The 24,406-nt window shown below is 52.6% G+C and overlaps 1 long non-coding RNA gene across 1 annotated transcript; it reads left to right on the forward strand.

The window, feature by feature from the left end:
• The first annotated feature begins 4,557 nt into the window (after window positions 1-4,557).
• On the forward strand, window positions 4,558-5,262 carry LOC308467714. Its single transcript, XR_013981261.1, has 2 exons — window positions 4,558-4,894; window positions 4,926-5,262. It is a non-coding gene; the product is annotated as an uncharacterized lncRNA (long non-coding RNA).
• The last annotated feature ends 19,144 nt before the right edge of the window (window positions 5,263-24,406 follow it).

Raw genomic sequence — 24,406 nt, forward strand, 5'->3', positions numbered from 1 at the left:
TTCACTTTTGTTTTGGCGCCGTAAGTGCTGTTCCTGTTACTCTTATCATAATGCCAAGGTCTCCATCAACAGCAGAAATTGTGTGCACGAAAGTTGAAGCAACTTCTAGGGAACAGAAACACAACGTGGCATTGTGTCATCGGTCTTGATCCATCAAGGGTGCTCTATTGTGTGCACGAAACATACCAGAGCTGCTGGGTGCGATGGCTATCAGGGCTTCAAGTAAAAGTAGTGATTATTTATTTCACCACTGAGGGAGGGTGGCACTCTGCACATGCTCAGGCACTCACTCGTTTATTATGGCTTGAACATGAGAGGTAAGTGGAAGAGCCGTGCACAAAGGCAGCATACCTCTAACGTAAGAACATAAAAAGAGCCTGCTGGATCAGGCCAATGGCCCAACTATTCAAGCATCCTGTTCTCACAGAAGCTGAGCAGATGTGTGTGGAAAACCCATAAAAATAAAATATCAGGGACGGGCAATCTGTGGCCATACAGATGGTCTCAGCCAGCATGGGTAATGGTCAGGGATGGTGGGCATTGCAATATATGTTTTAATGTACATATTGTCTCATCCCAAGGATAACCATTTTGTAGCCTTTCAAGAGGAAAGGAGAACAAGGATCAACTCTGTCCCAGAAACAATCTGATGGGAAATCGGTACTGATGGACTTGATGCAGTTTAAGGAACTGGATGCCCATGTGTTGAAGGCATGCTGTCTCTTATTGTGATATATACAGTGTGGAATTATAGTCCTGTAAGGAATCTGCTAGAATGCTGAGGGGTTTTTTCATGTGGATTTGGAATTTGATAGTACAGTGGTACACTGGTTCTCGAATGTAATCCGTTCCGGAAGTCCATTCGACTTCCGAAACGTTCTAAAACCAAGGTGCGGCTTCCAATTGGCGCCGGCGCCCCGGAAACAATAGCCGACAGCCACATCGGACATTCGGCTTCCGAAAAAAGTTTGCAAACCAAAGCATTTAACTTCTGGGTTTGCGGCGTTCGGGTTCCGATTTGTTCGTCAACTGAGCCATTTGAGAACCAAGGTTCCACTGTGCCTTCAAGTGTCCTCTCCGGATAGGAGGCAACTTCTTCTGTTCACATTGAAGGTCCCAATGGGGAACAATGTGGGTCACACAAGACCATGCTCCTGTCTTGCACATGTTCTAACACAATAGGGCACCTGTTTACAGGTGTACACCTGTGTACCCAAGAAAAAGGAAAGCTTAAGCATCTTTCAGAATACTTTTTACCCAGGGGCAAGTTTTTGCCAAATTTAAGAAATTAGTGGTCAATCAGCTAAAACACATACATTTAATTGACCAGCTGTGCAACCCTGAGCAGTTTTACTCACTGAGTAGCCCCACTGAGTTCAGCAAGATTGACCCTCTTGTAAGTGCCTGTAAAAATGCACCCCACATTTTCTTTAAACAATGTCAGGCTTAGAGAGAAAAAGGGAACTGGGTACTCCTTATTCGTGTCAACTGCTCCTGAATCTATTTCCCTTTGTTGCCTGGTGCCTAAAGGTGTATGATGAAGGTGCCAGCCAAGCATTCCACAAACAGGGAGCCACTGCAGATAAGGCCCGTTCTTGTGTTGCCACCCTTTGGCCCTCTCGTGGGGGAGGCACACAAAGAAGGGCCTCTGATGTTTATTTCAGGGTCCGGGTAGGTTCTCATGGAGAGAGATCCTTCATGTCTTTGCTTTAGGAAAGAGGTACAAGGAGACCCCCTCAGCTCAGTTCTAGCAACTGGAACAATAATTCTTGATTATTGTGGTTATAGGTTTAAAAAAAGGCCACTGTCCTGAAAATGCAGTGGGGCCTATTGTAGCTTTGCAAATCAGCCCACAACTGAGGTGGGGGGAACTTTGATCTTTCAAATTTCAGTGGCGCTCTGTGCAAGGTCAAAATCCAGCAGCTCCCTGCCTCACCACCTGCTCTGCTCAATTCACTACATCATAGTTGCGACACCCTGCAGTGCCCCCCTTGGCTTGATGCCCAGTTTGGCAGAACTGGCTGCACTGCCCTAGATCTGCCTCTGCCACAAGTTACTAGTCCTCAACATTTCACTTGCTCACACTGACTTCCTTTAGGTACCCATGTCCATGTTATCTATCTATCTATCTATCTATCTATCTATCTATCTATCTAATTTATTACGGTTGGAGACCAGCTCATAAAACGCACTTGGGGTTACAGTCACAGAAGAAAAACAGAGAATTAAAAAATGTACAACAATAAACTATCGCAGGGAGTTGACCCAGAGTCACCCATGGAACCGAGTTTGGGGATTTTCATAACGAACTAGTTTGAGTTGGGAGATGGTCTGTGCCTACAGATCTGTACACAGAATCTGGCGACCATCCAGGTCGTCTTCTGATCTTTGCCTAACAGGAAAAGGTCAAGTTTTTGCTTTTCCGGGAGGTTGGCGAGCCTCACCAGCAGAGGATCAATGGTCTTACTACGTTCCTCTTCATAAAAGAGACATCTAAAGAACAAGTGCTCTGGGCTTCCTATCTCTCCCAATGGACAGGCGCAAAGACTCTGAGCATATGGGACTTTTTAAAGGCTTCTTCCAGGACCGGCGAGGGCAGAGCCGAGCTTCTGGTGAGTGTAAAGGCTCTTCTTGCATTTTTAGATACGAGAAAGAAGAGATATGCTGCCGGTGCAGCTATATATCTCTCGATTTCTCAAATTTTATAGTCGGGGCACCTTGCGCAGTCCTGCTGTCTCTCGGTGTCTAAGATTCTTTGCCTGACCGTGGCTTTTGCCTGGCCCAACCCCAGGCTCAGAAGGGCTTGAGGGGCAAAACCCAGTTTCTGAAGGGTGTTCAGGTCTGCAGTCTGCCAGCCTGACTGGAATTGATCGCAGAGGATCAATGGGGCTATCCCTCGGGGGAGCAGATTCAATGCCAGCCATTTGTAGATTGATGTTAGGCAGATATAAGCCTCCACTCTCATCATCCCCGTTTCTAGTCTAACCCATGCGTTTGAAACACATCTGGGGACTTGGAGGAGAGCTCTAAGAAGTTTGGATTGAACTCTCTCAAGCGGGGAGAAAGCAGAGGAAGGCGGGCCCAGAAAGGATCCATAAAGGAGCTGTGCCAAAGTTTTGGCCTTGTATAATTTTAGAGCCGTGGGGATGACGAAGCCCCCTTGTGCTCTGAAAAATTTAAGGATACAGTTTGCGGTTTTTTCCGCTGAGCTCCCGATGGAGTTTATGTGAAGTTTGTTGGTTCCTGAGGCCTGTACCACCATTCCTATGAGGCATCTAATCATAGCCTGCATTTTTATCAAGGCTTATAGTTTGATTAGGGTCTGTATTTTAAAATGAGCTTAAAGATTTTCAAATGTTTTATGCCAGGCAGAAGACCAGCTGCCTAAGTACTTTGTCAAGATGTTTATCCTCCTGGACAAGGGGGCCCCCTGATTTATAGCAGAAAACAATTCTCAAAGTCGTAAAAGGGAATTACAGGCTGAGGGCAAGGTTACACCACCCTACATAATTAAGAGTTGGTAAATAGTAAAACAAAACCCTGTGCCTCCCATTAAACTTGAGCCATATCTTTCTAAGGTTAAAGGCCAAGAGCAACTGGCTGGAGAAGGAGAAGTGTAAACAGAAAAAGAGGCTTTTTCCTATTTTATTTTGAGGCTGTAAACTGATTCCTTCCTGTTACTTTGAGAAGGTTTATTCTTGTAAAAAGCTATCTATGATAATGTATGAAATATACTGGCTTAAATGTAATTATGCAAAGGATCTAGAAAGAAAGAAATGTTAAATTCTTATTTCATAGAGTCATATTGCTGTAGGAGACCAGAGGGGCAAACGAGCCCAGCCCCCTGCCAGACAGGAGACGCCATCGAGCACTCCTGATATATGGTTGTCAGGCCTTTGTTTAAAGACCTTCAAAAAGGAGATCTTTCATTGATGATGTATGAGAATGTGAACCCAAGATCTCTGACATCTGTTTAAGATAAAAAAATTTAAAACTATTAACCATCTGTTTTGGAGGGCAATAGGGCAAGGAGGGCAAGAGGTGAGCTGGTAATTAAGGTTCCTTGTTGAGACAAATGTAAGATATATGACTACTTATTTGTCATTTATAGATAGAAGAATATATAGCTTTTTGTATCCCATAAAAGGCAATAGGAAATGGGTGTATCTTTTAGGATTGGTTGTAGCAATCAGCCAATAGGAAATTCAACCAGGCTGATTGGACAGAGGCAGCCAAAGGAGGAGCAAGGGAGCTGGGCTGAGGGAATATAAGTGCTGGCCATAATGGCAGGAGACCAGGCCAGAGCTTGGTAACCATATACCACTGTGCCTCTCATTTATTTGTCTGACAAATAAATTATTATTTTAATTTCTCTATTGCTGCGTTGAATATTTCATTCCAGCTAAGCGTTAACCACAAGCAGGGTGCTACATTTTATGGTGCCTGCGACTCGGATAAGTGGTCTGCTGGAACGCAGCCCCTTCGCCTTACTGGGCAGGGTACAAGAGAGAGGACCACTCACTGCTTACCCAGCGCGCACTGGAAAGTTTTTTTTTTTCCAGGGGAACGCAGAAGTCTCGTCTGTCTGATACCCTGCCCACCGACGGCGACGGACCGGGGGGAACCAGAGAAATAAACAGGCAACCAACTAAGGGTAAGTGCACTAAGGGGTTTTTGGCCCTCCAATTAATTGGGAGGAAGAGAAGTCTTGCTCAAACTTCTGCGTCTCAGTAAAGGGGAACTGAGTACGCTAGGTGGTTGGGTACATCAGATGGTGATCTGGTGTAGGGAAAGGAAAGGTTGGGAGGTAGAGTATGGTGAAGTATCCAGCGCATTGTATGTGTGAGAAAGTACAATTTGTAGCTGACCTGAGTGTGGAGTGGGTAGTACTTCGGTTCCCGGTAAGGCGACTTCACCCGGGCAAGGAATCTCACAAAGCGTGTGTGTGAGTGACTGAGTGGATACTTCACAGGGCCATACAATGGGAGTTGGGGGTTCAAAGGGGGAAAATACACCTCTTGAATGTATGTTAAATAATTTTAAGAAAGCCTTCTCAGGGGCATATGGAGTCAAAATGACGCCAGAACGCTTGAGAACGTTATGTGAATTAGAGTGGCCGAAACAAAATACTGAATGGCCATCTCAGGGAACCTTTGATATAAATTTAGTAAGCAAACTTTGGTCTAACATCGCCAAAGAAACTGGAGGGTGCCCAGAACAATTTTCATATATAGATTCTTGGCTGAGCACATTAAATAAAAATCCTCCATGGATAAGGGAATGCAAAGTCAAACGATGCAAATTGTTGGCTGTAAAAGCCGAAGCTAGGAAAGGAATCTTGCCAAATAAACTCAAACCCATTTTTGAGGGACCAGAGGAAGAGGTGCTTCCACCTCCACCCTATGCTCCACATCGAAGGGAGCCTAATCCAAACACTCCACCAGTTGTAACCCCAAGGCAAGAAAGTGGAATGAATAATGGGGCTGGAGTCACAGAACTTGATTCCTTGATAGATTATGATAAATATCTTCAGGAGGCATTGGAGGCCTATAATAAAGCCCAAGCAGAAGTGGTTATTCCACCTGTGAGTCCCAGTAGAACTCCATCTACAGTCTCTTTTAATGGAACAACTGATTGCCTACCCCAAACCCCTGTACATCCAAGTCCTAGAGAATTATTACAGAAGTTACAGGGAGACCTTAATCGGTCAGCAAGCAATACAGCCAGGCGTATAAGGCTGCTAAAAGAACGCCTTGGGACAAATACCATCCCCTATGATTTGAGGCCCCTAGAGCAAAGCGAAGAGAAAGATCACGTAGTAGCCCCTCTCAGAAGAGTATTTGATGCACTTGAGGAGCCTGTGCTGGTTAACGGGCAACTCAGACCACGGCCACCTCGAACTTCGACCCTCCAGTACATTCCATTCACAACTACGGATCTGATGAATTGGAAAACACACACCCCATCTTTTGCAGAAAAACCTCAGGCTATGATGGACTTGGTGACTTCAATAATAAATACTCATAGTCCTACTTGGACAGATTGCCGCCAGCTCCTGAATACTCTGTTCACCACTGAGGAAAGGAGAGACATAATTGAAAAGGCACAGATATATTTGCGTGAGCAGGCCAGAGTGGGAAATATTTTAAATGTTGACCGTCATCTCCGGGACAACTTTCCCTTGGAAGATCCTAATTGGGATCCAAACAATGCAATTCATCTGGCCAGGCTTACCACCTACCGCCAGACGCTTGTGCAAGGTATCCGCAGGGCATGCCAGAAGCCCACTAATATGTCTAAAGTCTCAGAAGTAGAACAGAAACCAAATGAGAGTCCAGGAGACTTTTTAGAGAGGCTGCAGGAAGCCTATCGTATATGGACTCCTTTTGACCCTGAAGCCCCTGAAAACAGCAGAATGATTACTGCTACATTTGTGGCCCAGTGCGCTTCTGACATTCGTAAGAAAATTCAGAAATCAGAAGGATGGGAAGGGATGCTGATGAGCCAAATTATGGCCATTGCACGCCGAGTTTATCGGAATAGGGATGAGGCTGAGAAGCAAGAGAAGAAGAAGTGGCAGAAGGAAAAGATGGTGATGTTAGCCACAGCAGTAAAGCAAGACTACCGCCCCTTAAATGGAGGGAGAGGGCGGGGAAGGAATCCACCACTGGGAAAGAATCAATGTGCGAATTGCAAGAAGGAGGGTCATTGGAAGCGGGAGTGTCCTGAACCCCTGAGGTTGGAAGAAGTACGCCCAGGCCCAGGCCCAGGCCCAGGCCCAGGCTCCGGCCCAAGAAACCAGGGACGGGGACGGGGAATGATCCGAGATGGAAGATATCAGAGACCTGGACAAGGACGGAGTAGGGACAATTTCATTGGACTGGCAGAGGAGAATTTTACCCAAGACTAGGAACGACCGGACTCCATAAAGTTAGGCTTCCAGGAGCCCACGGTCACGATTCAATTAGGGAGCCATTTAATAGACTTTATGATTGATACTGGGGCTGAATACTCAGTACTCCCAGAACTATTGCAGAAAAAGGCATCCAAAAGTGTAGTCATTAAAAGTGCCACTGGTCAGTCAGCTAAGAGGTCTTTCCTCCAACCTTTGGAATGCCAGATTGGGGGACATCGTTTAACCCATCAGTTTTTGTATATACCTGAGTGTCCAGTACCTCTCTTGGGTAGAGATATGCTGTCCAAATTGCAGGCCCAAATCACCTTCACTCCTCGAGGTCCAGAAATGAAACTGCCATCAAATGCAGCAGGAATAATTTCCCTCTCAGTACCTAAGGAACAATCATGGCGCCTAATGTCAGCCCTGCAAGTCCAACCCACATTGGATACAGAGTTAAACAAGCTCCTCCGAACCCTACAGGTGCCACCAGGAGTATGGGCCGAAAATAGCCCACCAGGAATGGCTAAGAATATAGCTCCAATTGTAGTAACCCTAAACCTATGGCTACCCCTGTATCTGTAAAGCAATATCCTTTACCCCGGCGAGCAGCAGAGGGCATCCAGAAACATTTGGACCGCCTATTAAAATATGGTCTGCTTAAGCCCTGCCAATCAGAATGGAACACACCTCTATTGCCTGTTCGGAAACCTGGGACAGATGAATACAGGCCAGTACAGGACTTGAGGCTCGTAAACCAGGCTATCGAGACCTTGCACCCAAATGTACCAAACCCATATACCCTGCTGAGTTTGATCCCACCAGAAGCAACATTTTTTACTGTATTGGACTTGAAAGATGCATTCTTCTGTTGCCGGCTGGCACCACAGAGCCAACCTATATTTGCCTTCCAGTGGGAAGACCCTTTAACAGGAACAAAAGGCCAGCTAACCTGGACGAGATTGCCCCAGGGATTCAAAAATTCCCCAACTTTATTTGGCACTGCCTTGGCGAAGGATCTAACAAGTTACCCCTCAATACCTGGAGAAAAGGTGGTTCTGCAATATGTAGATGACCTTATATTAGCAGCAAAGGATTTTGATACCTGTAAAGAAGGGACAGAGGAACTGCTCCACTTGCTCTGGGAAGCTGGCTACCGAGTTTCCCAGAAAAAGGCACAGTTATGTTTAGAAAAGGTCAAATATTTGGGCTTTGACATCTCACACCAACAACGAGCATTGAGGCCAGAGAGGAAAGAAGCTATTTGCCTTATCAAGGAACCTACCACAAGGAAACAACTCAGAGGATTCCTGGGAACAGCAGGGTTTTGTAGACTATGGATACCTGATTTCAGCAGTCTGGCCAAGCCCTTACATGAAAGCACTCGAGGTGCAGAAAAGGACCCATTCGTATGGGGACCTGAGCAGCAAGAAGCCTTTTTAGTTATCAAACAACGACTTATGGAGGCCCCAGCCCTTGGACTGCCTAATTCGGAAAAACCCTTTCAGCTGTATGTACATGAACAGAATGGGATTGCAGCGGCAGTCCTGACCCAGAGATTAGGAAGTTGGAATCGTCCAGTAGCTTATTTGTCAAAACAATTGGACTCAGTAGCAAAAGGATGGCCTCCATGCCTAAGGGCAGTAGCGGCCACTGCAAGCCTTGTCAAAGAAGCTGATAAATTTACCTTCGGCCAGACGATGTATGTGAATGTACCTCATGCTGTTCTGACACTCATGGAATATAAGGGTAGTTATTGGCTAACGAACCCAAGGATGGCTAGATACCAAGGCCTATTGTGTGAAAATCCCAGGATTCATCTACGAGTAGTGAATATGCTCAATCCAGCAACTTTGCTGCCCCTACCAGAGGTAGATGATGAAGAATCACATGATTGTCTCCAAATAATGGATGAAGTTTATTCCAGTAGACCCGATCTGAAAGATGAACCATTGAAAAATCCAGATGTTGTATATTATACTGATGGTAGCAGTTACCTGCATGAAGGTGCCAGACGAGCAGGATATGCTGTGGTCACCAATGAGGAAGTTGTGGAAGCTGAAGCTTTGCCTGCTGGCACCTCAGCACAAAAAGCTGAACTTATAGGTTTAACTAGAGCTCTGCAATTGGCAGCCGGATGTAAGGCAAACATCTATACTGATTCTAAATATGCCTTCTTAACCCTGCATGCACATGGTGCTCTATGGAAAGAAAGAGGTCTAATCGGAGCCCACGGGAAGGCCTTGAAATATGGACCTGAAGTAGAAATCCTGTTGGAAGCAGTATGGGCTCCAGAACAGATTGCTGTAATGCACTGCAAAGGTCATGGACGAGGAAGGGATCCAATAACCAGAGGAAATCATGCTGCTGACAAAGCAGCCCGAGAGGCAGCCCAAAAGCCTGTGGGAGGATTTATAGCAGCCCTCATACCAGAGGTAGTTCCAGGAGAAGTTAAACCTCACTATACCCCAGAAGAGAGGAAGTGGGCTGAACAGGAAGGAGCGGTTGTGAAGGACGGTTGGATGATCCTGCCGGACAATAGGATTTATGTACCTCATCACCTAGCAGGCACAATTGTAAGAAATTATCATGAATCTACTCACCTTGGCGGTACTGCAACCAGAGAGAGTCTCAGTCGGAAGTTGTATATTATTAACCTATCACAATTAGCAACTTGCATTTCACAGAAATGTGTTCTTTGTGCTAAAAACAATCCCAGGCAGGGACCGGTACAACCTCCTGGAATCCAACATGTGGGATATGTCCCCATGGAAAGCCTAATTGTGGACTTCACAGAGCTGGTCCCTTCTAAGGGATTCAAGTATCTCCTTGTGTTTGTAGATACTCTTACCGGATGGGTTGAAGCTTTTCCCACCCGAACTGAAAAGGCACGAGAGGTAACTAAGAGACTCCTCACTGAATTGATCCCGAGGTTTGGGTTACCTAGATGCATTGGAAGTGATAATGGGCCAGCGTTCATTGATCAAGTAGTACAAGAAGTATGTCGAGTCCTACAAGTGAAATGGAGACTGCATGCAGCATATAGGCCTCAAAGTTCAGGGAAAACTGAAAGAATGAATCGGACTCTGAAAACCCAATTGGCAAAATTAACCCAGGAAACGGGATTGGGATGGGTGGATGTGTTACCCATAACACTGTTTCGTGTTCGGTGTGCACCCACAAAAAGACTTAAGTTGTCACCTTTTGAGCTCCTGTATGGGAGGCCGCCCTCCTTTGTTCAGGATATTCCAGCTGACCTCAAACAAATAGGAGACCATGTGACACAGGAACAAGTGCAATCTCTCTCCCGTGTTTTTGTTTCTCTTAACAGGTGGGCCCTCGAGCGCACGCCGTGCAGCATTGCCGAGCCGATTCATCAGTTCCAGGCTGGCGATAGCGTATGGGTGAAAGAGTGGAAACGAGATCCACTTGCACCTAAGTGGCGTGGACCTTACACCGTCTTGCTCTCTACTCCAACAGCGGTGAAGGTAGCTGAGGTGACCCCCTGGATTCATCACTCCTGTTTGAAGAAGTCCGAAGGCAGTTGGACGTGCAAAGGTGACCCCTCTAATCCTTTAAAACTGACTCTCTCCAAAAACCCCTGTATCTAGCCCTACGGGGAACGGGCTAGGTCACGGGCAACATTAGACGACCGGCCTGCTGCAGCCACAACCTGGAAGCTGGCTGACCTGCGCACGCCTGAAGCTTGAGGAGCGTCTAAACCAGCGATTGTGAACGGGAAGATTCTCTAATACAATTAATTGACTGCCCCCCCCCCCCTTGTGGAACAATTATCAAGGATATTACTCATTGGGGATCCTTGGGATATATGTTTTGGTCTTGGTGGTTCCCCATTTCTGTCACTGGGGGAATTATATTGGGGCTAATATTTTTATGCTATCACAATAAGGTAATCTTTTGTGGAAGGAATGCATATACTACACATCAACATGATTTTATTATTAATCCTGATCCCTTGGGAAGGGGAAGGGTCCTTGAATCTGACCAAATTTACTAAATATGGATTCCGCCATGACCACAATATGTGGGTAGGCTTAGCTGAGATGGTAGCCAATGTTGCAAATAGGACCAATTGCCTTGTTTGCTCTCTTGGGCCAGATGATTCAGAGGGAGGTATGCCCTTATTACCGATACCATTAAATGCCATTGGTATGGTAAGCGAAATGCCACACCAAACAGAAGTACAGAATTTCCCCGGATGGAACTCAACTAAACCAATACGAGTTATACCTGTGCAAGGGGAATTCTGTGTACATAAATCATCAGATGCAGCTGATCCTACCATGATAGGCTCTTCTCATTGTCACTATACTTGGGATTATATTAAGAATAGTCAAACCTGGGTAAACGGTACTACCTATCGAACTCGGAATACCTTGCCCTGTGCACCTCCTTTTATTCATGCATGGAAAGTGGTATGGAACATAACTGTGACAGAAAAAGGCAATCTAACATACTGCACTGTGAACTCTGTACCCCTTTTGATATTTCGCCTTCTGCACTCCACGTACCAAAAACCTCAGACCCGATGGTTGTGGTGGATATGTGGAGAATGGGCATACAAGAAGCTCCCTTCCAAATGGAGTGGGACTTGTTTCCTGGGATGGGTATTACCACCAATGTGGATTATGCCCACTAATTCGGCCAAGCGTACACGAAGAAACGCTGATATTTCTCGTATAGCAGGAGGAAGTACCCAAAGTTGGAGCGATACTGATGATTGGCCACCAGAGCGCATTATAGCCTATTATGAGCCTGCCTCCTGGAATCCTGGTGAGCTCATACAAGGGGCACGGGATCCTATTTATAATCTAAACAGAATAATTCGATTGCAAGCAGTAGTGGAACTTGTAACCAATGCAACGGCCCAGAGTTTGAGACTTATTGCACAACAGCTGGATGAAAGTAGAGCCGCCATTTTGCAGCTGAAAATGGGAATGGATTATGTACTTGCCAGGCAGGGAGGCCTATGTGGAGTCTTGAACTTGACAGGGAGTGCCTGTTGCTTTGGCATTTCTGGTGGTGGTGAGGCAATCCGTGTGTTGGCCACAAAGATGGAGAGTATAGCACACGTCCCAGTACAAACATGGGAAGGATGGGATATGGGATGGCTCACCAACTGGTTACCTAATGTTGCGGGACTCAAAGGGATACTATTGTCTTGCTTGTTTTTCTTGACGGTAGTAATAATGGTTTTATGTATGGTGCCATGTATCATTTCATGTTTTAGAAGTACAATTAGCAAGATGATTTCGAATGAAACTCTACCTCATATCATGGCCCTATATAGAGCTTTACCTCAGGAATATGATGAAGGTCAAGCTATCAAGGACACTTGGGATGAAGGTCCTTGAGCTTGAAAGGGGGGAATGAGGCATCTAATCATAGCCTGCATTTTTATCAAGGCTTATAGTTTGATTAGGGTCTGTATTTTAAAATGAGCTTAAAGATTTTCAAATGTTTTATGCCAGGCAGAAGACCAGCTGCCTAAGTACTTTGTCAAGATGTTTATCCTCCTGGACAAGGGGGCCCCCTGATTTATAGCAGAAAACAATTCTCAAAGTCGTAAAAGGGAATTACAGGCTGAGGGCAAGGTTACACCACCCTACATAATTAAGAGTTGGTAAATAGTAAAACAAAACCCTGTGCCTCCCATTAAACTTGAGCCATATCTTTCTAAGGTTAAAGGCCAAGAGCAACTGGCTGGAGAAGGAGAAGTGTAAACAGAAAAAGAGGCTTTTTCCTATTTTATTTTGAGGCTGTAAACTGATTCCTTCCTGTTACTTTGAGAAGGTTTATTCTTGTAAAAAGCTATCTATGATAATGTATGAAATATACTGGCTTAAATGTAATTATGCAAAGGATCTAGAAAGAAAGAAATGTTAAATTCTTATTTCATAGAGTCATATTGCTGTAGGAGACCAGAGGGGCAAATGAGCCCAGCCCCCTGCCAGACAGGAGACGCCATCGAGCACTCCTGATATATGGTTGTCAGGCCTTTGTTTAAAGACCTTCAAAAAGGAGATCTTTCATTGATGATGTATGAGAATGTGAACCCAAGATCTCTGACATCTGTTTAAGATAAAAAAATTTAAAACTATTAACCATCTGTTTTGGAGGGCAATAGGGCAAGGAGGGCAAGAGGTGAGCTGGTAATTAAGGTTCCTTGTTGAGACAAATGTAAGATATATGACTACTTATTTGTCATTTATAGATAGAAGAATATATAGCTTTTTGTATCCCATAAAAGGCAATAGGAAATGGGTGTATCTTTTAGGATTGGTTGTAGCAATCAGCCAATAGGAAATTCAACCAGGCTGATTGGACAGAGGCAGCCAAAGGAGGAGCAAGGGAGCTGGGCTGAGGGAATATAAGTGCTGGCCATAATGGCAGGAGACCAGGCCAGAGCTTGGTAACCATATACCACTGTGCCTCTCATTTATTTGTCTGACAAATAAATTATTATTTTAATTTCTCTATTGCTGCGTTGAATATTTCATTCCAGCTAAGCGTTAACCACAAGCAGGGTGCTACACCTAGATACTTATAATTTGTGACTTGTTCTAATTTATGGCCTTAGAGTTCCCAGCTTCTAAGCTTTGGTTTTCCCCCAAAAGCGAGTATCTTGGGCTTTTGATAGTTGATTTTGAGACATTCAGTTTCACAGTATGCTGCGAGCTTCCTTAGTGCTCTTTTGAGTCCAATGGGGGTTCTAGATAGAATTACCGCCTCATCGGCATATAGCAGGACCGAAATATGCTGATTTGCGAGCTTCGGAGGGTGGAGTTCTGAGTCATTGAGTGCAGATACTAAATTATTTAAATAGAAATTGAATAGTAGAGGGGCCAATAGGCATCCTTGCCTGACTCCTTTGAAGGTTTTAATGGGGTCCGTTAGGTGCCCTAGGCGGCTACACCTGACTCTAAGAGCCGTGTTTGCGTGGAGTGCCTGAATTAAGAGCAGAAGCTTTCTATCTATATTGGTACCCTGTAGTCTGTCCCAGAGTCTGGTTCTGGAGACTATCTGTCTATCTATCTATCTATCTATCTATCTATCTATCTATCTATCTGTCTATCTGTCTATCTGTCTATCTATCTATCTAGCTAGCTAGCTAGCTAGCTATTCAGTGCTTTTTTTCTTTTAAAATGTTTAGGGGTACTCTCATTTTCTTACTCATATTTAAACACGGCCCCTCAATGAGGCCAAACTTAGATTCACAAAATGCTTAGGGGTATGCATCCCCCCGCGTCCCCCCAGAAAAAAAATCTGTCTCTCTCTCTCTCTCATCTATCTATATCTATCTATCTATCTATCTATCTCTGTATTTCTTTCAGTAGAAGCGGAAAGTACTGTAATAGGAAAAAAGATAACCTATGTGATATATTAATTCAGCTTTTAAATCCATTGTATTGTATTTTCAGACATAGTCAGGTTTATTAAGGTGAACGAATAGGGCCTGCCAAAAGGGCCCGAGAGCATAAACTCACCACTGCCCTTACCTGCTTTTCTTGCCATTCCCATCCATCCCTCACCGTTCATTTGTATAAAACTGGAGAGAAACACTCTGGAGAATACACTGAACTGCTATTCTGTGACCTGAAAAGTTCCTTCCAGGGGCTGTGCCTGGAATGAGCTTCTGCTTCCTAACTATCCCAGGATTCCGGTCTGCCAGGCTTACCAGTTCCTGGTAAATAGACACTCCATGGACCAGTCAGTTGGACCATCCGCCCCCTAGGCCAGATGGAGATGGCAGGAAAGGGAGCGGCCCACCCAGCACTCACTAGAGCAGCAGCAGCTGTGTCCCGGAAGCCTCCCTCAGGCCTCTTAAGCTGTGGCGGTGAGTGCAGGCTCCGTCCCCTAGGCCAGATGGAGTTGGCAGGAAAGGGAGCGGCCCACCCAGCACTGACTAGAGCAGCAGCAGCAGTGTCCCGGAAGCCTCCCTCAGGCCTCTTAAGCTGTGGCGGTGAGTGCAGGGTCCGCCCCCTAGGCCAGATGGAGTTTGCAGGAAAGGGAGCGGCCCACCCAGCACTCACTAGAGCAGCAGCAGCTGTGTCCCGGAAGCCTCCCTCAGGCCTCTTAAGCTGTGGCGGTGAGTGCAGGCTCCGCCCCCTAGGCCAGATGGAGTTGGCAGGAGAGGGAGCGGCCCACCCAGCACTGACTAGAGCAGCAGCAGCAGTGTCCCGGAAGCCTCCCTCAGGCCTCTTAAGCTGTGGCGGTGAGTGCAGGGTCCGCCCCCTAGGCCAGATGGAGTTTGCAGGAAAGGGAGCGGCCCACCCAGCACTCACTAGAGCAGCAGCAGCAGCAGCTGTGTCCCGGAAGCCTCCCTCAGGCCTCTTAAGCTGTGGCGGTGAGTGCAGGCTCCGTCCCCTAGGCCAGATGGAGTTGGAAGGAAAGGGAGAGGCCCACCCAGCACTCACTAGAGCAGCAGCAGCAGCAGCAGTGTCCCGGAAGCCTCCCTCAGGCCTCTTAAGCTGTGGCGGTGAGTGCAGGCTCCGCCCCCTGGCCAGATGGAGTTGGCAGGAAAGGGAGCAGCCCACCCAGCACTCACTAGAGCAGCAGCAGCAGTGTCCCGGACGCCTCCCTCAGGCCTCTTAAGCTGTGGCGGTGAGTGCAGGCTCCGCCCCCTAGGCCAGATGGAGTTGGCAGGAAAGGGAGCAGCCCACCCAGCACTCACTAGAGCAGCAGCAGCAGTGTCCCGGAAGCCTCCCTCAGGCCTCTTAAGCTGTGGCGGTGAGTGCAGGCTCCGCCCCCTAGGCCAGATGGAGTTGGCAGGAAAGGGAGCGGCCCACCCAGCACTCACTACAGGAGCAGCAGCAGCAGTGTCCCGGAAGCCTCCCTCAGGCCTCTTAAGCTGTGGCGGTGAGTGCAGGGTCCGCCCCCTAGGCCAGATGGAGTTGGCAGGAAAGGGAGCGGCCCACCCAGCACTCACTAGAGCAGCAGCAGTGTCCCGAAAGCCTCCCTCACGCCTCTTAAGCTGTGGCAGTGAGTGCAGGCTTCGCCCCCTAGGCCAGATGGAGTTGGCAGGAAAGGGAGCGGCACATCCAGCACTCACTAGAGCAGCAGCAGCAGCAGTGTCCCGGAAGCCTCCCGCAGGCCTCTTAAGCTGTGGCGTTGAGTGCAGGCTCCGCCCCCTAGGCCAGATGGAGTTGGCAGGAAAGGGAGCGGCCCACCCAGCACTCACTAGAGCAGCAGCAGCAACAGCAGCATTGTCCCGGGAGCCTCCCTCAGGCCTCTTAAGCTGTGGCGGTGAGTGCAGGCTCCGCCCCCTAGGCCAGATGGAGTTGGCAGGAAAGGGTGCGACCCACCCAGTACACACTAGAGCAGCAGCAGCAGTGTCCCGGAAGCCTCCCTCAGGCCTCTTAAGCTGTGGCGGTGAGTGCAGGCTTCGCCCAAAAAGGCCAGATGGAGTTGGCCGGAAAGGGAGCGGCCCACCCAGCACTCACTAGAGCAGCAGCAGCAGCAGCAGTGTCCCGCAAGACTCCCTCAGGCCTCTTAAGCTGTGGCGGTGAGTGCAGGCTCCGCCCCCTAGGCCAGATGGAGTCGGCAGGAAAGGGAGCGGCCCACCCAGCACTCACTAGAGCAGCAGCAGTGTCCCGGAAGCCTCCCTCAGGCCTCTTAAGCTGTGGCGGTAAGTGCAGGCTCCGCCCCCTAGGCCAGATGGAGTCGGCAGGAAAGGGAGCGGCCCACCCAGCAGTCAATAGAGCAGCAGCAGCAGTGTCCCGGAAGCCTCCCTCAGGCCTCTTAAGCTGTGGCGGTGAGTGCAGGCTCCGCCCCCTAGGCCAGATGGAGTCGGCAGGAAAGGGAGCGGCCCACCCAGCACTCACTACAGCAGCAGCAGTGTCCCGGAAGCCTCCCTCAGGCCTCTTAAGCTGTGGCGGTGAGTGCAGGCTCCGCCCCCTAGGCCAGATGGAGTTGGCAGGAAAGGGAGCGGCCCACCCAGCACTCACTAGAGCAGCAGCAGCAGCAGCAGTGTCCCGCAAGACTCCCTCAGGCCTCTTAAGCTGTGGCGGTGAGTGCAGGCTCCGCCCCCTAGGCCAGATGGAGTCGGCAGGAAAGGGAGCGGCCCACCCAGCACTCAATAGAGCAGCAGCAGCAGTGTCCCGGAAGCCTCCCTCAGGCCTCTTAAGCTGTGGCGGTGAGTGCAGGCTCCGCCCCCTAGGCCAGATGGAGTTGGCAGGAAAGGGAGCGGCCCACCCAGCACTCACTAGAGCAGCAGCAGTGTCCCGGAAGCCTCCCTCAGGCCTCTTAAGCTGTGGCGGTAAGTGCAGGCTCTGCCCCCTAGGCCAGATGGAGTTGGCAAGAAAGGGAGCGGCCCACCCAGCACTCACTAGAGCAGCAGCAGCAGCAGCAGCAGCAGCAGCAGCAGCAGTGTCCCGGGAGCCTCCCTCAGGCATCTTAAGCTGTGGCGGTGAGTGCAGACTCCGCCCCCTAGGCCAGATGGAGTTGGCAGGAAAGGGTGCGGCCCACCCAGCACACACTAGAGCAGCAGCAGCAGTGTCCCGGAAGCCTCCCTCAGGCCTCTTAAGCTGTGGCGGTGAGTGCAGGCTTCGCCCCCTAGGCCAGATGGAGTTGGCAGGAAAGGGAGCGGCCCACCTAGCACTCACTAGAGCAGCAGCAGCAGCAGCAGTGTCCCCGAAGCCTCCCTCAGGCCTCTTAAGCTGTGGCGGTGAGTGCAGGCTCCGCCCCCTAGGCCAGATGGAGTTGGCAGGAAAGGGAGCGGCCCACCCAGCACTCCATAGAGCAGTAGCAGCAGCAGTGTCCCGGAAGCCTCCCTCAGGCCTCTTAAGCTGTGGCGGTGAGTGCAGGCTCCGCCCCCTAGGCCAGATGGAGTTGGCAGGAAAGGGAGCGGCCCACCCAGCACTCACTAGAGCAGCAGCAGCAGTGTCCCGGAAGCCTCCCTCAGGCCTCTTAAGCTGTGACGGTGAGTGCAGGCTCCGCCCCCTAGGCCAGATGGAGTTGGCAGGAAAGGGAGCGGCCCACCCAGCACTCACTACAGGAGCAGCAGCAGCAGTGTCCCGGAAGCCTCCCTCAGGCCTCTTAAGCTGTGGCGGTGAGTGCAGGGTCCGCCCCCTAGGCCAGATGGAGTTGGCAGGAAAGGGAGCGGCCCACCCAGCACTCACTAGAGCAGCAGCAGCAGCAGCAGTGTCCCGGAAGCCTTCCTCAGGCCTCTTAAGCTGTGGCGGTGAGTGCAGGCTCTGCCCCCTAGGCCAGATGGAGATGGCAGGAAAGGGAGCGGCCCACCCAGCACTCACTAGAGCAGCAGCAGCAGTGTCCCGGAAGCCTCCCTCAGGCCTCTTAAGCTGTGGCGGTGAGTGCAGGCTCCGCCCCCTAGGACAGATGGAGTTGGCACGAAAGGGAGCGGCCCACCCAGCACTCCATAGAGCAGTAGCAGCAGCAGTGTCCCGGAAGCCTCCCTCAGGCCTCTTAAGCTGTGGCGGAGAGTGCAGGCTCCGCCCCCTAGGCCACATGGAGTTGGCAGGAAAGGGCGCGGCCCACCCAGCACTCACTAGAGCAGCAGCAGTGTCCCGGAAGCCTCCCTCAAGCCTCTTAAGCTGTGGCGGTGAGTGCAGGCTCCGCCCCCTAGGACAGATGGAGTTGGCACGAAAGGGAGCGGCCCACCCAGCACTCCATAGAGTAGTAGCAGCAGCAGTGTGCCGGAAGCCTCCCTCAGGCCTCTTAAGCTGTGGCGGTGAGAGCAGGCTCCGACCCCTAGGCCAGATGGAGTTGGCAGGAAAGGGAGCGGCCCACCCAGCACTCACTAGACAGCAGCAGCAGCAGCAGCAGCAGCAGCAGTGTCCCGGAAGCCTCCCTCAGGCCTCTTAAGCTGTGGCGGTGAGTGCAGGCTCCGCCCCCTAGGCCAGATGGAGTTGGCAGGAAAGGGAGCGGCCCACCCAGCACTCACTAGAACAGCAGCAGCAGTTTCCCGGAAGCCTCCCTCAGGCCTCTTAAGCTGTGGCGGTGAGTGCAGGCTCCGCCCCCTAGGCCAGATGGAGTTGGCAGGAAAGGGAACGGCCCACCCAGCACTCAATGGAACACCAGCAGCAGCAGTGTCCCGGAAGCCTCCCTCAGGCCTCTTAAGCTGTGGCGGTGAGTGCAGGGCTCCGCCCGCTAGGCCAGATGGAGTTGGCAGGAAAGGGAGCGGCCCACCCAGCACTCACTAGAACAGCAGCAGCAGTTTCCCGGAAGCCGCCCTCAGGCCTCTTAAACTGTGGCGGTGAGTGCAGGCTCTGCCCCCTAGGCCAGATGGAGTTGGCAGGAAAGGGAGCGGCCACCCAGGCACTCACTAGAGCAGCAGCAGCAGCAGCAGTGTCCCGGAAGCCTCCCTCAGGCCTCTTAAGCTGTGGCGGTGAGTGTAGGCTCCGCCCCCTAGGCCAGATGGAGTTGGCAGGAAAGGGAGCGGCCCACCCAGCACTCACTAGAGCAGCAGCAGTGTCCCGAAAGCCTCCCTCACGCCTCTTAAGCTGTGGCAGTGAGTGCAGGCTTCGCCCCCTAGGCCAGATGGAGTTGGCAGGAAAGGGAGCGGCACATCCAGCACTCACTAGAGCAGCAGCAGCAGCAGTGTCCCGGAAGCCTCCCGCAGGCCTCTTAAGCTGTGGCGTTGAGTGCAGGCTCCGCCCCCTAGGCCAGATGGAGTTGGCAGGAAAGGGAGCGGCCCACCCAGCACTCACTAGAGCAGCAGCAGCAACAGCAGCATTGTCCCGGGAGCCTCCCTCAGGCCTCTTAAGCTGTGGCGGTGAGTGCAGGCTCCGCCCCCTAGGCCAGATGGAGTTGGCAGGAAAGGGTGCGACCCACCCAGTACACACTAGAGCAGCAGCAGCAGTGTCCCGGAAGCCTCCCTCAGGCCTCTTAAGCTGTGGCGGTGAGTGCAGGCTTCGCCCAAAAAGGCCAGATGGAGTTGGCCGGAAAGGGAGCGGCCCACCCAGCACTCACTAGAGCAGCAGCAGCAGCAGCAGTGTCCCGCAAGACTCCCTCAGGCCTCTTAAGCTGTGGCGGTGAGTGCAGGCTCCGCCCCCTAGGCCAGATGGAGTCGGCAGGAAAGGGAGCGGCCCACCCAGCACTCACTAGAGCAGCAGCAGTGTCCCGGAAGCCTCCCTCAGGCCTCTTAAGCTGTGGCGGTAAGTGCAGGCTCCGCCCCCTAGGCCAGATGGAGTCGGCAGGAAAGGGAGCGGCCCACCCAGCACTCAATAGAGCAGCAGCAGCAGTGTCCCGGAAGCCTCCCTCAGGCCTCTTAAGCTGTGGCGGTGAGTGCAGGCTCCGCCCCCTAGGCCAGATGGAGTCGGCAGGAAAGGGAGCGGCCCACCCAGCACTCACTACAGCAGCAGCAGTGTCCCGGAAGCCTCCCTCAGGCCTCTTAAGCTGTGGCGGTGAGTGCAGGCTCCGCCCCCTAGGCCAGATGGAGTTGGCAGGAAAGGGAGCGGCCCACCCAGCACTCACTAGAGCAGCAGCAGCAGCAGCAGTGTCCCGCAAGACTCCCTCAGGCCTCTTAAGCTGTGGCGGTGAGTGCAGGCTCCGCCCCCTAGGCCAGATGGAGTCGGCAGGAAAGGGAGCGGCCCACCCAGCACTCAATAGAGCAGCAGCAGCAGTGTCCCGGAAGCCTCCCTCAGGCCTCTTAAGCTGTGGCGGTGAGTGCAGGCTCCGCCCCCTAGGCCAGATGGAGTTGGCAGGAAAGGGAGCGGCCCACCCAGCACTCACTAGAGCAGCAGCAGTGTCCCGGAAGCCTCCCTCAGGCCTCTTAAGCTGTGGCGGTAAGTGCAGGCTCTGCCCCCTAGGCCAGATGGAGTTGGCAAGAAAGGGAGCGGCCCACCCAGCACTCACTAGAGCAGCAGCAGCAGCAGCAGCAGCAGCAGCAGCAGCAGCAGCAGTGTCCCGGGAGCCTCCCTCAGGCATCTTAAGCTGTGGCGGTGAGTGCAGGCTCCGCCCCCTAGGCCAGATGGAGTTGGCAGGAAAGGGTGCGGCCCACCCAGCACACACTAGAGCAGCAGCAGCAGTGTCCCGGAAGCCTCCCTCAGGCCTCTTAAGCTGTGGCGGTGAGTGCAGGCTTCGCCCCCTAGGCCAGATGGAGTTGGCAGGAAAGGGAGCGGCCCACCTAGCACTCACTAGAGCAGCAGCAGCAGCAGCAGTGTCCCCGAAGCCTCCCTCAGGCCTCTTAAGCTGTGGCGGTGAGTGCAGGCTCCGCCCCCTAGGCCAGATGGAGTTGGCAGGAAAGGGAGCGGCCCACCCAGCACTCCATAGAGCAGTAGCAGCAGCAGTGTCCCGGAAGCCTCCCTCAGGCCTCTTAAGCTGTGGCGGTGAGTGCAGGCTCCGCCCCCTAGGCCAGATGGAGTTGGCAGGAAAGGGAGCGGCCCACCCAGCACTCACTAGAGCAGCAGCAGCAGTGTCCCGGAAGCCTCCCTCAGGCCTCTTAAGCTGTGACGGTGAGTGCAGGCTCCGCCCCCTAGGCCAGATGGAGTTGGCAGGAAAGGGAGCGGCCCACCTAACACTCACTAGAGCAGCAGCAGCAGCAGCAGTGTCCCGGAAGCCTCCCTCAGGCCTCTTAAGCTGTGGCGGTGAGTGCAGGCTCATCCCCCTAGGCCAGATGGAGTTGGCAGGAAAGGGAGCGGCCCACCCAGCACTCACTAGAGCAGCAGCAGCAGTGTCCCGGAAGCCTCCCTCAGGCCTCTTAAGCTGTGACGGTGAGTGCAGGCTCCGCCCCCTAGGCCAGATGGAGTTGGCAGGAAAGGGAGCGGCCCACCTAACACTCACTAGAGCAGCAGCAGCAGCAGCAGTGTCCCGGAAGCCTCCCTCAGGCCTCTTAAGCTGCGGCGGTGAATGCAGGGTCCGCCCCCTGGGCCAGATGGAGTTGGCAGGAAAGGGAGCGGCCCACCCAGCACTCACTAGAGCAGCAGCAGCAGCAGCAGCAGTGTCCCGGAAGCCTCCCTCAGGCCTCTTAAGCTGTGGCGGTGAGTGCAGGCTTCGCCCCCTAGGCCAGATGGAGTTGGCAGGAAAGGGAGCGGCCCACCCAGCACTCACTAGAACAGCAGCAGCAGCAGCAGTGTCCCGGAAGCCTCCATCAGGCCTCTTAAGCTGCGGCGGTGAATGCAGGGTCCGCCCCATAGGCCAGATGGAGTTGGCAGGAAAGGGAGCGGCCCACCGAGCACTCACTAGAGCAGCAGCAGCAGCAGCAGTGTCCCGGAAGCCTCCCTCAGGCCTCTTAAGCTGTGGCGGTGAGTGCAGGCTTCGCCCCCTAGGCCAGATGGAGTTGGCAGGAAAGGGAGCGGCCCACCTAGCACTCACTAGAGCAGCAGCAGCAGTGTCCCGGAAGCCTCCCTCAGGCCTCTTAAGCTGTGGCGGTGAGTGCAGGCTCCGCCCCCTAGGCCAGATGGAGTTGGCAGGAAAGGGAGCGGCCCACCCAGCACTCACTAGAGCAGCAGCAGCAGCAGTGTCCCGGAAGCCTCCCTCAGGCCTCTTAAGCTGTGGCGGTGAGTGCAGGCTTCGCCCCCTAGGCCAGATGGAGTTGGCAGGAAAGGGAGCGGCCCACCTAGCACTCACTAGAGCAGCAGCAGCAGCAGCAGTGTCCCGGAAGCCTCCCTCAGGCCTCTTAAGCTGTGGCGGTGAGTGCAGGCTCCGCCCCCTAGGCCAGATGGAGTTGGCAGGAAAGGGAGCGGCCCACCCAGCACTCCATAGAGCAGTAGCAGCAGCAGTGTCCCGGAAGCCTCCCTCAGGCCTCTTAAGCTGTGGCGGTGAGTGCAGGCTCCGCCCCCTAGGCCAGATGGAGTTGGCAGGAAAGGGAGCGGCCCACCCAGCACTCACTAGAGCAGCAGCAGCAGTGTCCCGGAAGCCTCCCTCAGGCCTCTGAAGCTGTGGCGGTGAGTGCAGGCTCCGCCCCCTAGGCCAGATGGAGTTGGCAGGAAAGGGAGCGGCCCACCCAACACTCACTAGAGCAGCAGCAGCAGTGTCCCGGAAGCCTCCCTCAGGCCTCTTAAGCTGTGGCGGTGAGTGCAGGCTCCGCCCCATAGGCGAGATGGAGTTGGCAGGAAAGGGAGCGGCCCACCCAGCACTCACTAGAGCAGCAGCAGCAGTGTCCCGGAAGCCTCCCTCAGGCCTCTTAAGCTGTGGCGGTGCGTGCAGGCTCCGCCCCATAGGCGAGATGGAGTTGGCAGGAAAGGGAGCGGCCCACCCAGCACTCACTAGAGCAGCAGCAGCAGCAGCAGTGTCCCGGAAGCCTCCCTCAGGCCTCTTAAGCTGTGGCGGTGAGTGCAGGCTCCGCCCCCTAGGCCAGATGGAGTTGGCAGGAAAGGGAGCGGCCCACCCGGCACTTACTAGAGCAGCAGCAGTGTTCCGGAACCTCCCTCAGACCTCTTAAGCTGTGGCGGTGAGTGCAGGCTCCGCCCCCTAGGCCAGGTGGAGTTGGCAGGAAAGGGAGCGGCCCACCCAGCACTCACAAGAGCAGCAGCAGCAGTGTCCCGGAAGCCTCCCTCAAGCCTCTTAAGCTGTGGCGGTGAGTGCAGGCTCCGCCCCCTAGGCCAGATGGAGTTGGCAGGAAAGGGAGCGGCCCACTCAGCACTCACTAAAGCAGCAGCAGTGTACCGGAAGCCTAACTCAGGTCTCTTAAGCTGTGGCGGTGAGTGCAAGCTCCGCCCCCTAGGCCAGATGGAGTTAGCAGGAAAGGGAGCGGCCCACCCAGCACTCACTAGAGCAGCAGCGGCAGCAGCAGCAGCAGTGTCCCGGAGGCCTCCCTCAGGCCTCTTAAGCTGTGGGTGTGAGTGCAGGCTCCGCCCCCTAGGCCAGATGGAGTTGGCAGGAAAGGGAGCGGCCCACCCAGCACTCACTAGAGCAGCAGCAGCAGCAGCAGTGTCCCGGAAGCCTCCCTCAGGCCTCTTAAGCTGTGGCGGTGAGTGCAGGCTCCGCCCCCTAGGCCAGATGGAGTTGGAAGGACAGGGAGCGGCCCACCCAGCACTCACTAGAGCAGCAGCAGTGTCCCGGAAGCCTCCCTCAGGCCTCTTAAGCTGTGGCGGTGAGTGCAGGCTCCGCCCCCCAGGCCAGATGGAGTTGGCAGGAAAAGGAGCAGCCCACCCAGCACTCACTAGAGCAGCAGCAGGAGCAGCAGTGTCCCGGAAGCCTCCCTCAGGCCTCTTAAGCTGTGGCGGTGAGTGCAGTCTCCGCCCCCTAGGCAAGATGGAGTTGGCAGGAAAGGGAGCGGCCCACCCAGCACTCACTAGAGCAATAGCAGCAGCAGCAGTGTTCCGGAAGCCTCCCTCAGGCCTCTTAAGCTGTGGCGGTGAGTGCAGGCTTCGCCCCATAGGCCAGATGGAGTTGGCAGGAAAGGGAGCGGCCCACCTAGCACTCACTAGAGCAGCAGCAGCAGCAGCAGTGTCCCGGAAGCCTCCCTCAGGCCTCTTAAGCTGTGGCGGTGAGTGCAGGCTCCGCCCCCTAGGCCAGATGGAGTTGGCAGGAAAGGGAGCGGCCCACCCAGCACTTACTAGAGCAGCAGCAGCAGTGTCCCGGAAGCCT

Source organism: Podarcis pityusensis (genome assembly GCF_964106645.2).
Source record: "Podarcis pityusensis genome assembly, chromosome: W".
Taxonomy (NCBI): domain Eukaryota; kingdom Metazoa; phylum Chordata; class Lepidosauria; order Squamata; family Lacertidae; genus Podarcis; species Podarcis pityusensis.